A 12,510-nucleotide genomic window follows, 5' to 3' on the forward strand; every position below is an offset into this window, starting at 1 on the left:
CTAAGCCCTTGGAGCTTGTTTTAGACCATAGAGAGCCTTTCTGAGTCTGCATACAAGTTTTGCATCATTTCCATGGATGAATCCGTTTGGTTGCTCAATATATACTTCTTCTTCTAAGTCTCCATTAAGAAAGGCAGATTTTACATCCATTTGGTATACTTTGAATTTCTGAAAACTAGAAAGAGAAAGGAACATTCTTATGGCTTCAAGTCTAGCAAAAGGTGAAAAAGTTTCTTCAAAATCTATACCTTCTTGTTGAGCATATTCTTTACAAACAAGTCTAGCCTTGTTTCTAATAACTTCTCCATTTTCATTTAGCTTGTTTTTGAATATCCATTTGGTTCCTATGATATTCTTATCATGGGGTCTAGGAACTAATTCCCAGGTATTATTCTTTTCAATTTGCTCAAGTTATTCATTCATGGCCTTTGACCCAACATTCATCTTTGCATGCTTCATTTACATTTTGATGTTCGATGGAGGAAAGCAATGCTAGATAGCTTGAAGCTTCTGCAATAGTTCTTCTTGTCTACACACCTGCCTCTTTCTGTCCCAAAATTTGAGTCTCTGGATGATTTTTCTGAACATACTTGGATGGATTCTTTTCTTTTGTCGTTATCTATTCTTTTGGTGCTTCATGGGTTTCTTCTTCAGAATTAGTCTGATTTGATGTGGGAGGATAATCCTCATCTTCTCCACAATCTTCAGTTTTTACCTGCTTTGGATTTTTGCATGCTTCATCAACCACAACATCAATACTTTCAATAATTTTCCCAAGTCTTTTATTATAACACTTATATCCTTTACTTCGGGAAGAGTAACCAAGGAGAATGCCTTCATCTGCTCTGGGTTCAAACTTGCCAAGTTTTTCATCAGTCCTTTTGATGTAACATTTGCTTCCAAAAACTTTGAAGTATTTTACAGTAGGAGTCTTACCATACCAAAGTTCATGTGGAGTTTGAGTGTTGTTTACTCGAACATTTGCTTGGTTGAGAATAGTGACGGCAGCGAATGTAGCTTCACCCCAGAAGGTTGCAGGAGTTCCAGACTCATCTAGCATAGCATAAGCCATTTGTTGAACAGTTCTATTCATCCTTTCTACCACTCCATTTTTCTAAGGAGTCCTTGTAACGGAGAATTGCCTTTTTATTCCATGTACTTAACAAAAGTCAAAGAATTCATCCAAGGTAAATTCCCCTCCTTGATCAGATCTGAGGCATTTGATTTTGCGATCTGATTCATTTTCAACCAAGGCTTTGAAAGCTTGAATTTTTCAAATGGTTCATCTTTATGCTTTAGAAACCCTATCCAACACATTCTGGAAAAATCATCAATGAACCATATAAAGTATTCCTCTCCATGAGGTGACTTTTTCCTTGATGGTCCACATAAATTAGTATGAACAAGTTCAAGAGGCTTACTAGCTAATCCTTCCTTTTTATGGAAGTGCACTTTGGTTTTCTTACGAAATTGACATGATTTGCATATTGTATTTTATGGGATGCTGATATCAGGAAGATCACGAATAGCCTGGAATTTGCATGCTTTTCTTATTTGAGAGAAGCTTAGATGCCCCAATCTTCTGTGCCATAGATAGTGTTCATCATTTTTGCTTAGATAACACTATTAATGTCCTCCCTTGAGTATGTATAAGTTGTTTGGAGTTCTTATACCTTTGATCATGGTTTCTCCTATATCAAGCTCACGAACAACACATCCATTTAATCGAAATACTACTTCATTTCCTTGATCACACATTTGACTAACACTCAACAGGTTATGCTTTAGACCATTAACATACATAACATTCCCAGCTTTAAATTTTTCTTTTAAGAGAACAAAACCTTTACCTTTTATGACAACAAGAGTGTCATTTCCAAATGAGACCTTCTTTTCCTTTTCTAAGGCATTATATGACTGAAGTTGTTCTTTATCATCTGTCATGTGTATCGAGCATCCACTGTCGATGTACCACTAATTTTCTTATCCTTCTGCATACAAGGTTATACCACATCTTTCTGTTTGTGGTTCTTTCTTTCTACATATTTTGGGATTTAATGAAGCTTGCTCCTTCTAAAATGTTTGCCGAAATTTACTCTTGCATTCAGATTCTTCATGACCAAAGTTGTTGCAGATAGAGAATTGTATTTCATTTTCAAGAAGAGAAAAGTTATTGTAGGTATGTTTCATGATCCCCGTCACATTCCTTTGATTTCGTGCTTCTCTAGTCATGATGGTCTTGTAAGCAACACATTGAGCAGCTTTGTGCCCAAAATTATGGAATGAAAAGCATTGGCCATTAAAGAAGTTCTTGCGATTATCGAATTTACTGAGCTAGTGATTGTAGTTGCTATTGATATTCATTCTTGAAATAGATTGAGTATGATTTACCTGATGTTGGTTGTAGCTTCTGTTCATCCTTGAAGTAAATTGAGGCTGATTTACCTGGTGATCTGCTTTATGCCTTTGTTTTCGATTGTCAAACTGTTCACTGCTCTTTGCTGCATATATCCAAGAACTATCTTTATCAGAGGAGAATGCTGCACTTTGATAATTTCATTTAAGGTTTCTGATCCTTTATCAAATCTGAGATTGAGAGATTTTATTTTCTCAATATCCTTTCTTAGACCCACAATTTCACATTCTAGTTTTTCATTGTCTTTTTCTCTTTCAGCAAGTTGGAATGTCAGAGTATCTATAATCATATTATTTTCTTCTAAATATATTTTGAGTTTAGAGATTTCTTCATAAAGGTCATCTTCATCTAAAGCATCCAAGAAATCATCACTTTCAAAAGCCATCAGAAGTCTATAGCCATTACTATTTTCATCTTCATCACTATTTGATAAACTATTGTTATCTTCATGTGTATAGTAGCTCTTCTTACTTACACTTTGTTTTCTATTCCATTTTGCTGATTCCTTACCTTTATCAAGCTTATCTTTATGACGACATTTTGCAGCATAATGGCCGACTCTTCCACAAGAAAAACATTTGAAAGGTAGTTTACCTTTGAATTTTCTAGAACCCCGTTGAAAGTTCTTGACAAAGTTTTCTTCTTCCTCTCCTTCTGAAATATGTCCTAATTCATTGAGTTCTTCTCTTCCTGAAGCTTTAAATGCAGCTTCTCTCATATCTGATGGACCTCCTTTTCTCATTTCGAAAGCAATTAAGATTTCGTGCAGTTGTGTCATAGTAATAGTCTGAAGATCCTGCTTTTCTTCTATGGCAGATACTTTTGACTCAAACTTAGTAGATAAGGATCTTAAAACTTTTTCAACTAAAGTAACTTCTTTTATCTCTTCACCCAAGTTCTTCATGGAATTAACAATCTCATCTATACGTAAGAAGTAACTAGTTATACTTTCATCATTATGCTTTTTGAGAGTTTCATATTGAATTCTGAGAGTTTGCAGTTTTGCACATTTTACTTGATTGTCTCCTTCATAGCTTAGAACAATCTTGGCCCACATTTCTTTGGAGGTTTTGAGTTGCATAACTTTGACAAATTCTAATTGTGACAGATTCCCCAATAATCTATTGACAGCCTTGGCATTGGTTTCATATTGCTTTTTACCTTCCGTATCTGTAGGAATTGCTGATGGAAATGTATATCCTCCTTTCACGATTTCCTAGACATATGTTCCAAGAGATTGAAGATAGGTTGTGGTTCTTACCTTCTAATAAACGATGTTTCTCCCATCAAAGATTGGTTGTCTAATGGATCCCTCTTTCGTAGTTACTCATGATGGTAGATCTTCCTTCAAGCGATCAAGCTTCTTCTGAAGGACCTACTTTGATACCAATTGTTGGAAATAATACTGAGAGGGGGGGGGGGGGGTAAATCAGTATTAGCAAGTCAATAATATTTCATTTCCATAATCATATTCATATACGCTACTTTAGTTAATGGAACTTGTGTGTATACACAACTATATTTAAGGAAACTAGCGCATATCTTGCAAACTTATGATTCAATTAATTCATCATATTTTGATCTTTAATCTGTGCATCAGAACCATATAAACAGCAACCAGGTGCAGTAAAAACAGAATAGACAATCACACATATGAACACAAGATATAAGGTGGAAACCCAATGTGGGTGAAAACCACCTACTGCAATCGTCTCTATCTTCTTTTTAATAAGAAACTTCTTTTTACAATTTTTGTACTGGTGCAGTCGTATACCAGTACGCAGGCTTCTACCTGCAGAAGGCTACAACCTTCTCTCGTTCTCCATATTCTCCTGGAAGGGAGCTATAACCCCCTAGCTCTTGTACTAGCTGATATGTTTAATAGTACGCAGGTGCCAGCCTACAGAAGGCTACAAACTTCTCTTTTCTTCTAGGGACCACGTTTCATAAATTTTCAGACTGGATCCATCAATAACATCATTCAAACAATAAATATATCTGCATCAACCAATCTCCTTTGCAGCAACCACAACTGAATCAATCAATCACTTTTTAGAATGCTGTAACTAGAATACAGTAACCAGAACACAGTAACCAAAACCCAGAACACTGCAACAACAAATAGAAGTAGCTAAAGCCTATATTATGAGGTATACGCTACTTCAATGCGTCGAAATTGTGTGTATACGCACTTTTCTCAAGGCGAACCTGCGTACAGATGTACAAATCAAATTTAAGATGTATACATTGTTTTGATATGCAGAACCTACATGTATACCCACCTTTTCTAAAGTGAACCTGTGTATAGATCTGTAAATGATGATTTAATCTTTACAACAATTCCAGACTTCAATTATATCCAGATCATCATATTTACATACTACAACATGCGCCAGTTATTCAGATAAAAGATCAAAACCACACAATGATACTTCAATTCAAGCCTTAACATCTTGACCCATCATTAGATCTTATCCTTCATCAAGTGCTAAGGTTCATCCTTGATTCATATCTAGCTATGTACCATAACCCAATAACCTGTATTCTAGATCTTGCCCTTATTAGATATTCAATACTTGAGTACCTTTGCCTAATGATCTTCTCCTAGTTTTATAATCTTAGGCCTTACTCAATACCATGGACCAAAACCACTTAGGACCAATACCTTGGACCAAATACCATGGACCAAAACTTAGTTTTCCAACATGTACGCACCTTTCCTTCTGTGAAAGTGTGTGTGTATGCTATACGCTCCTTTTGATCTGCTAACTGACGTGTACACGTGGCTTGGTCAATGGGGAACCTGGGTATACCTCTCTTTCTTCAATCTATGAGTCTGAACTATGATTTGTCATTTGAGTGAGTTGCCATCAAGGACAACACCTATGCCATAGTGCCAAATCTGTGTCATAATGCCAACATTCTGGGCTTAATTATAGCGATGCTACATGCAAGACATGTAAATGATTCAGCTGCCTGGAAGAGTTCATCAAATAGATCTTCCTCATTAGTAAACTATCTGATTTTAACCATGGTAGTCAAGTCTTTGGAAACTTTGTTTGGGTCAAACTGTCGACCTGCAATCGTGGCTAGTTTTAGAGATGTAATATTCTCTATTTATTTTGGTGTGTGCCCATAATCATGCAGTACGAAATCTCCACACTGTAGTGGAAAGGTTGGCCAAATGGACTTCTTCATCCTTTAGGGCTTTGGTTAAACCATCCCCTGCTATCTCGTAAGCTATTTCTCTTGCAAGTAGTTTCTGTAGAACATAATATGGGAGGAAATGTGGAGCTACAATTCTCCCAAAAACTATGATATAAGTAAATTTTTCTTCACCAAACCAGCTTACGATTGGCAAGATGTCTATCTTTGCCTCTTTAGAAAGGTTGGGGGTTGTTTTATAAAAAATGGTTTTATAAATGGGTAACATAATACCATGGAAAATTCTGTAAATATGGGAACTGAACTAGGATTCCCACAATATTTTATGATACACATGGATAGGGAGAGGGTCCTATGTAGTCCACTTCCAACCCATGTTTGGAAATCAGGAGCAAAAAAAAATGGCGTCCATTACATAAGCGCTCATATAAAAAGGGGGAATAGTTCGTGAGGAGATATTTCTCTTTTTCCTATATTCCCTAATAGCTATAGCTAAATTATCTGAAACAATCTGACTCCAATTCATAATCCTTGCGTTAACTACTGCATCAATCAATGGAACCCAATCTATAGAAAATTTGGTACTATCAGCGTTCCCAAATAAGCTACACATCATCAGAGTTACAAAATTATGTGGAGCCGAGAGGGATGAAATTGGGTACATACCGGATTTCTCCCATTTGAATTTACTGGAGCTCAATCTCCAGGTTTTCATAACATCCATTGGATCCTTGTTTTCTTTGGAAAAATGTTCAGGAAAATCTTTATCATAGAGCTTTTGTGGCTCTGGTAGATGGTACACCTGGCACAAGTTATCTGGTGTGAAAGATCCCATGATTTCATGTCTTGAATTTCTAAAATTCCTATCTCAAATATTCACATTATCAATTACCCATTTCAACATATCTGTGTATGGTAATATGTTAGGCCTTGCATCTATTCTATGTAGAAACGAACATTCTGCCTCAAAATAGGAAGCCTCAGATGATACTTCGGCATGAGCTATCGCCTTAGTTTCCAATGGTTTCAGTTTTTCTCCCTCTAGTAAGTTATACATAGCTTCCCACGATGTGGTCCCTCCACCTATGTTGCAGGTGGTATCGAAGAAGAGTGGGGGCATGTTTTATCTCTCAAACCTAGTAGCTTTTCTCTTCTTCACCATCTTTTCAAATGTTGTTTCCTTCGGAGGTTCCCTAAAATTGAGCAATGGAGATTATTGGATAAACACACATAGTAAAAATGACAGTGAAAACGCAATGATACAGTTAATTTTGAAAAATGACAAGGAAGAAGCTTTTATTTCAAAATACGGATGAAAGATGTCAAATCTTGTCAAAATGTTTTAAACATAAATTCCATTAAAACTCATTAATTAGGCATGAAGTTATTTTCATTATTTCCTTTGTGACTCATTTAAACCATCGCATCGCAAATTCGTAAGTGATAATTCAATTTGATACGTGAAAGCATGTGATTCTGATTATGAGACTGCGATAAATGGTAATTATCGCAATATCACAAATCGCAAGATCACAATATCGATCATGGGTCACTTTGAAGTCATTTAGTATTTTGCAATATGCGATGTGAGCGGCGTACCTTTTACCCTTTTGTGCGCATTTAGCTTAAAAGAATATTTATTTCATAAAGGAGTTGTTTACCATGTGCCGAAACTGATCTAAGTTATGAAAGCTTTCATAATTCTATCGAGTCCAGATCACTTTACATTTCACAACTTTTTCATGGTTCACAAGTTTGGCATTTGTGTAAAAGTCACAATGCGATGTGCATTTTACTTATCATATTGCAATATCGTAAATCACATACCATTAAGGTTTGCTTTTTTTGCACTTTTATGAATGCGGCTATATGATTGTGATAAGTACTTTATTTCATAAGAAACGCGTTAAGCCTTAGATTTAATGAAAAGTTCAAATGATATCATAAGTCTACTACGGTGGTCCCTTTTATCGCAATTCGTGGATTTCGATTGTCAATTAACCTTTGTTATGCAAGGTTCAGCGATTTGTGATAAAGCGAGAATGCCTAGTCAAGAAATGATTTCGGCTTGATATCTTAAGTTTATTAAAAATTTATTTCTAATAGAAAAAAAAAGGAAGCTCTTAGTTGCTAAGTTCTTCGCTTTTTTTAAAGGCTCCCCATTTATTAATAGAATATTAACTATTAAATCAATAAATGGGGGGGGGGGGGGTTGTTGAACAGTAAAACATGATCTTAGAGAGATGCATTATTAGTTAGGCCTTGAAGTTTGGAGAGGTAGTGGTAGAAACTTTGTCACACAAAGAAAATACACACATGAATTAATCAAGAGATTCAATATGAATGGATGTAAAGCAATATCTACAACCTTGGAACAAAATGTTAAACTCAACTGTGATGATAAAACAAAAGAAGTGGATGACACATTTTAGAGAGAATTGGTGGGAATTATGAATTACGTAACTACAACCAAATTAGATCTTTCATAATCAGTAAACTTACTTAGTCATTTTATGGCTAATCCACATGAAAGCCACTAGAAAGAAACAAAGGGTGTCCCTTGATATTTGAAGGAGATTAAAAATATTGGTATTGAATATACTGATGATTTGAATGTTGGGTCGATAGGTTATTCATATTTTGATTGGGTAGGATATCCAGATGACATGAAGTCCATCTCTAGTTATGCATTCAATATTGGATATGGTGTTGTGTCACGGGGTAGCAAGAAACAACCAACTGTTTCTTTTTCTTCCACTGAAGCAGAGAATAAGGCCCTGTGCAATGCAACCTATGAAGCAATTTGGCTAAGAAGAATTCTTAAATATATGGGAGAAAAAAAGGACGGACCAATAGTTATCAAGTGTGACAATCAGAGCTCTATCAAATTGGCAAATAACCCAGTCTATCATGCAATATCAAAGCACATTGAGACACAACATTTTTTTGTACAAGAAAAGATACAATCAAAGGAGATTAATTTGATATATTGTAATAAAAATGATAATGTGGTACACATATTTACTCATACTCTAGGAAAATACAAGTTCTTATTATGTAGAGACAACTTAGGTGTGATAAATAATTCATTTCTCCAAAAGGGGGAGACTTTGAGTTAATGGAGAAATAGAACATTCCAGATGATGTAGAACTCATGTGAATATCTAGATTGTGTAAAACTCATCTCTTGATTATTCTAGACTGTGTAGAACTAGAGTCGTGAATGTTTAACAATATAATGAGAGGAAAGAATCATTTCCCCCATTCATACCCATCACTAACTTACATAGAGTGATTAATAACTAATCATCACTTACTACTAGTGAACATAGTGTGGTGCATCACTCATTTTTCTTCTAGATAAGTCAATGAAGCTTGTAGGGTTTAAAACAAACTCAATTTTGGAAAACAAAATCTATGCTTTTTCCACTTAACCCTAGGGATTATAATATTTTCACATAGACCCTTACAAAATGTTTTTTGATGTATTTTTTCATGATTATTTTCATGCTATAAAATGGGAAAAGGAAAATTGCATTTTAGGACCATTCCTTTTAGGGAAATTTCTAGGGCCATGCCTTTTGTATATTCCAATATTAATTAACCTATATTCCATATGACTTTAACCTTCCTACTTGGCCTATGTAATGTCCTTGATAAAATTTCACCTTAGTTGAAACCCGTAAGGAATGAAGATCTACTCCCTATCCTTAATCAAGGATGCATTAAAACCTTAAAAAATAGATTGGTAGCCTATTTATCCAAACATTAGCTTGTCTTGAAAATATATACACAGAATGTGGGGTGGATTGGTAGCATCAAATATAGTAATATATGTATTTTTTATTCTATGTTTCAATTCCAAATATATGAAAGAATATTATTTTCCTACTTAAATATAATTAAACACTATAGATAAAACATGATAGTACATATATGGGCAAAAAATAAGTCCCAAGTCAGAGAATAAACTCATATTTATTCTCCCATAACATGTTGGGAAACATATGAATATCAGCCTATACTATGTGCCAACTAAGGTTCAATTTAGCAAAAATGTTTTTTGCACACATCAAATCCTACAAATAAGAAGCCATGTAAAGCCTTAGGATGTTATCTAGATTCAAATTTTGAGCAAGAAGCCATGTAAAGCCTTAGGATGTTATCTAGATTCAAATTTTGAGCTTGTTCAATTTTGGCATTGATCTTCTTGGGGATGATAACTCCCCATTTCAACACATTTATAATAGGGGAAATTGTTTGAGCCAATGACACCAATTCATCTCTTCATATAGTCCACATTAAGTATCATCATTACCTTTGGGAACTTATAATATCTATTGACCTCTTTGGAAGAAATATCCCCGAATAATGTTCTTGTTATTCATTGATTGAATATTATGATAATATATGTGGATTATGATCCATTCAAGTGCTTCCACATAACTAAATGTTGGGTACCTTTCTACATATGAATGTGACCAAGCCTTTTTAATATTAGGGAACACTTTATCATCCATCTCCCTCATAACAGGGTGAATGTGAGGTGTCAACTTGGGTTAATCCTTATCCTATAAATACATAAAAAAATGTTCCCTCTTGATCCATATTCTATCATTATATTTTTTTTCGTCCATATTGATGATTTTAGAGTGGAAAAAGTGGAGGAATTAGCTCATAGGATAATTTTTCCTCGTAGAACATAATTCGACAAATTGCGATCTAAAACCTTTTGGGATAATTTTCAGGAATAAAATGATTTTTTTAGGGGTAAGACTTTTTATTATTAGTATGACACCTTATTTTAATATTCTACACACAAATAGATTTCCAACGACATAAGAATCACTTTAATCAGAGTTTGTATGCATAAGTTATGCCACTCTGGAGTTAATCTTCGTGTTTTAACCACCATATTTCGAGAGGATACCGTGTGAGCCTACATAACTCATGCAAAAGGAGATATCCACGTGATTATGATGAAAGATACTTTAGAAGAGCCTATATTATAACTTTGATTAAAAATTGAGGTATTCAAACCTAGCCACTAGTAGGCTATTAGGTTGTGTTATAACAGACCCACTAGGAGGAAAATGGCTTCCATTCCTTTTGAGTGAATTTTTTCCATATATGAGAAGTATAGAAAATAGGGATAGGGGATAGAGCAAACAAAGATTATTTTTTCACTACAGTTTCCAATGGACCACAGACCATTCTTCTTTGTACTCATAGCCATTTTCTATTCAAAGAAAGTGAGCACTACAACCTCACCTTCCAGTCATGCTTTATCCCAGAAGGGTTTCCTAGGTCATATCTTATGTCAAATCATGGCTTTTCAGTTATTATTTTTTTGTTCTCTACTTTCTGCATAATTTTAATTTACATGCATATGAGAATAGTAGTAATCTATAGACCCGAAAATCTAAAGAGAAATAAAACCCTAATAGTGTAATATTTTGGATTATTAAATATAGTTTTATCAAATCTTTTGTGACGAAGGTCTAGTTGAATATCCACAGTAGTTTATAGATCATATTGGTATCAAAGCATGATTATTTGGGTGTATTTTGGAGATTTGTAGGGTATCTAGAGTGACTAAGTGAACAATCATAAATCCCTAGTCATGGTCGATGAATATGTGAACGACTCTTATGACCCTGTAGAGAAGAGATTTTTGTAGCTTGAAGCATAAGTTGTAGATATAATTAATAATATGAATCTCCTCATGTAGGTCGTGAAAAATAATCATTTACTACTTAGAGAATATGGGGTTTATAACATAGAGGAAATATTAGAGGGAGATTATGATATCAAGAAGAAATGGAGAACTAACTGAAGAAAGTACCCAAAAGGGATTAACCCAATTCTAGCCTTGTGAACCACTCACAATACCTATTCAGAATAGAAGTGAAGGTCAATATCAAGCTATACTAAGGTGATATTTATGCTTTGAAGATCAATCATTGGTTTCATCAATTGGAAGTGTATTTCAATGTCCATCATATAGAGGAAGAACATAAGGTTCATTTGTGCAACTAAAATTAGAGGGCCATGCTTTGAATTAGTGGGAAAGCCACATAGAGACCTTGAGATTGAAGGGATATCCTCCAATTACTAAATTGGATGAAATTAAAACCCTCATAAAGTCACAATTTTACCCTATCGAGTATGTAGAGCACTAGTGGATCTGGTGGCACTACTTTAGGTAGAAGCAGGGGTAAAGTGTATAGGAGGACACCACATAATTTAGAAAGAGGATCGTAATGTCGGGTATCTCACCAAAGAATTCAGATGTACTCCTTAAGTATATGGGGGGAAGGGCTATTAAACTATCTAGGGAAGTAAGTGATGTTGTTCAAGCCCATATTGATGGGCAAGGCATGTGTATAGGAAGAATACCTGGAGAACATAGGCCTGAAGAAAGGGAAATCAAGTGGATTGAAGCAGAAGGAGAAACAAGTTTCTTATAAGGAGGGGAAGAAGAAGTGGAAAGGGGGAAAGGATAAAAAGATGACAACCATAACATACTAGTGCAAAGATCCTAACAATATTAAAACCACTACAGTAATGGTGAATATACAAATGAGGAATGTTGGAAGTTACATCCAAAGCTTAACCCAAAGAACAAAAAGAAAGACAATAAGAAGAAGAATCTCATGGCCACTGATTCAAGAAACCAAGTTGAAAGAACCTCAGATGTGGATGAGAAGCTTTTTTGTATGTATGCATAGAAGGAGATGAATTTGAGTATCCTTCAAAAATATGAAGAGAAAGAAATGAACAAACTATTCCACATAAAGATACAGATCAAGAAGACAAATATTGATGCCTTTTTTTATTCAAGATCATATGCGAATCTCATTGCAATAAAGTTGGTCAAAAAATTGGGATTGTAATTTCGTGATCATCGAAGCCCACTTCCCTTTTGT

Source organism: Pinus tabuliformis, chromosome 9, assembly GCF_031772625.1.
Source record: "Pinus tabuliformis cultivar Carrire ecotype Pingquan chromosome 9, CPIR1, whole genome shotgun sequence".
NCBI classification, from domain to species: domain Eukaryota; kingdom Viridiplantae; phylum Streptophyta; class Pinopsida; order Pinales; family Pinaceae; genus Pinus; species Pinus tabuliformis.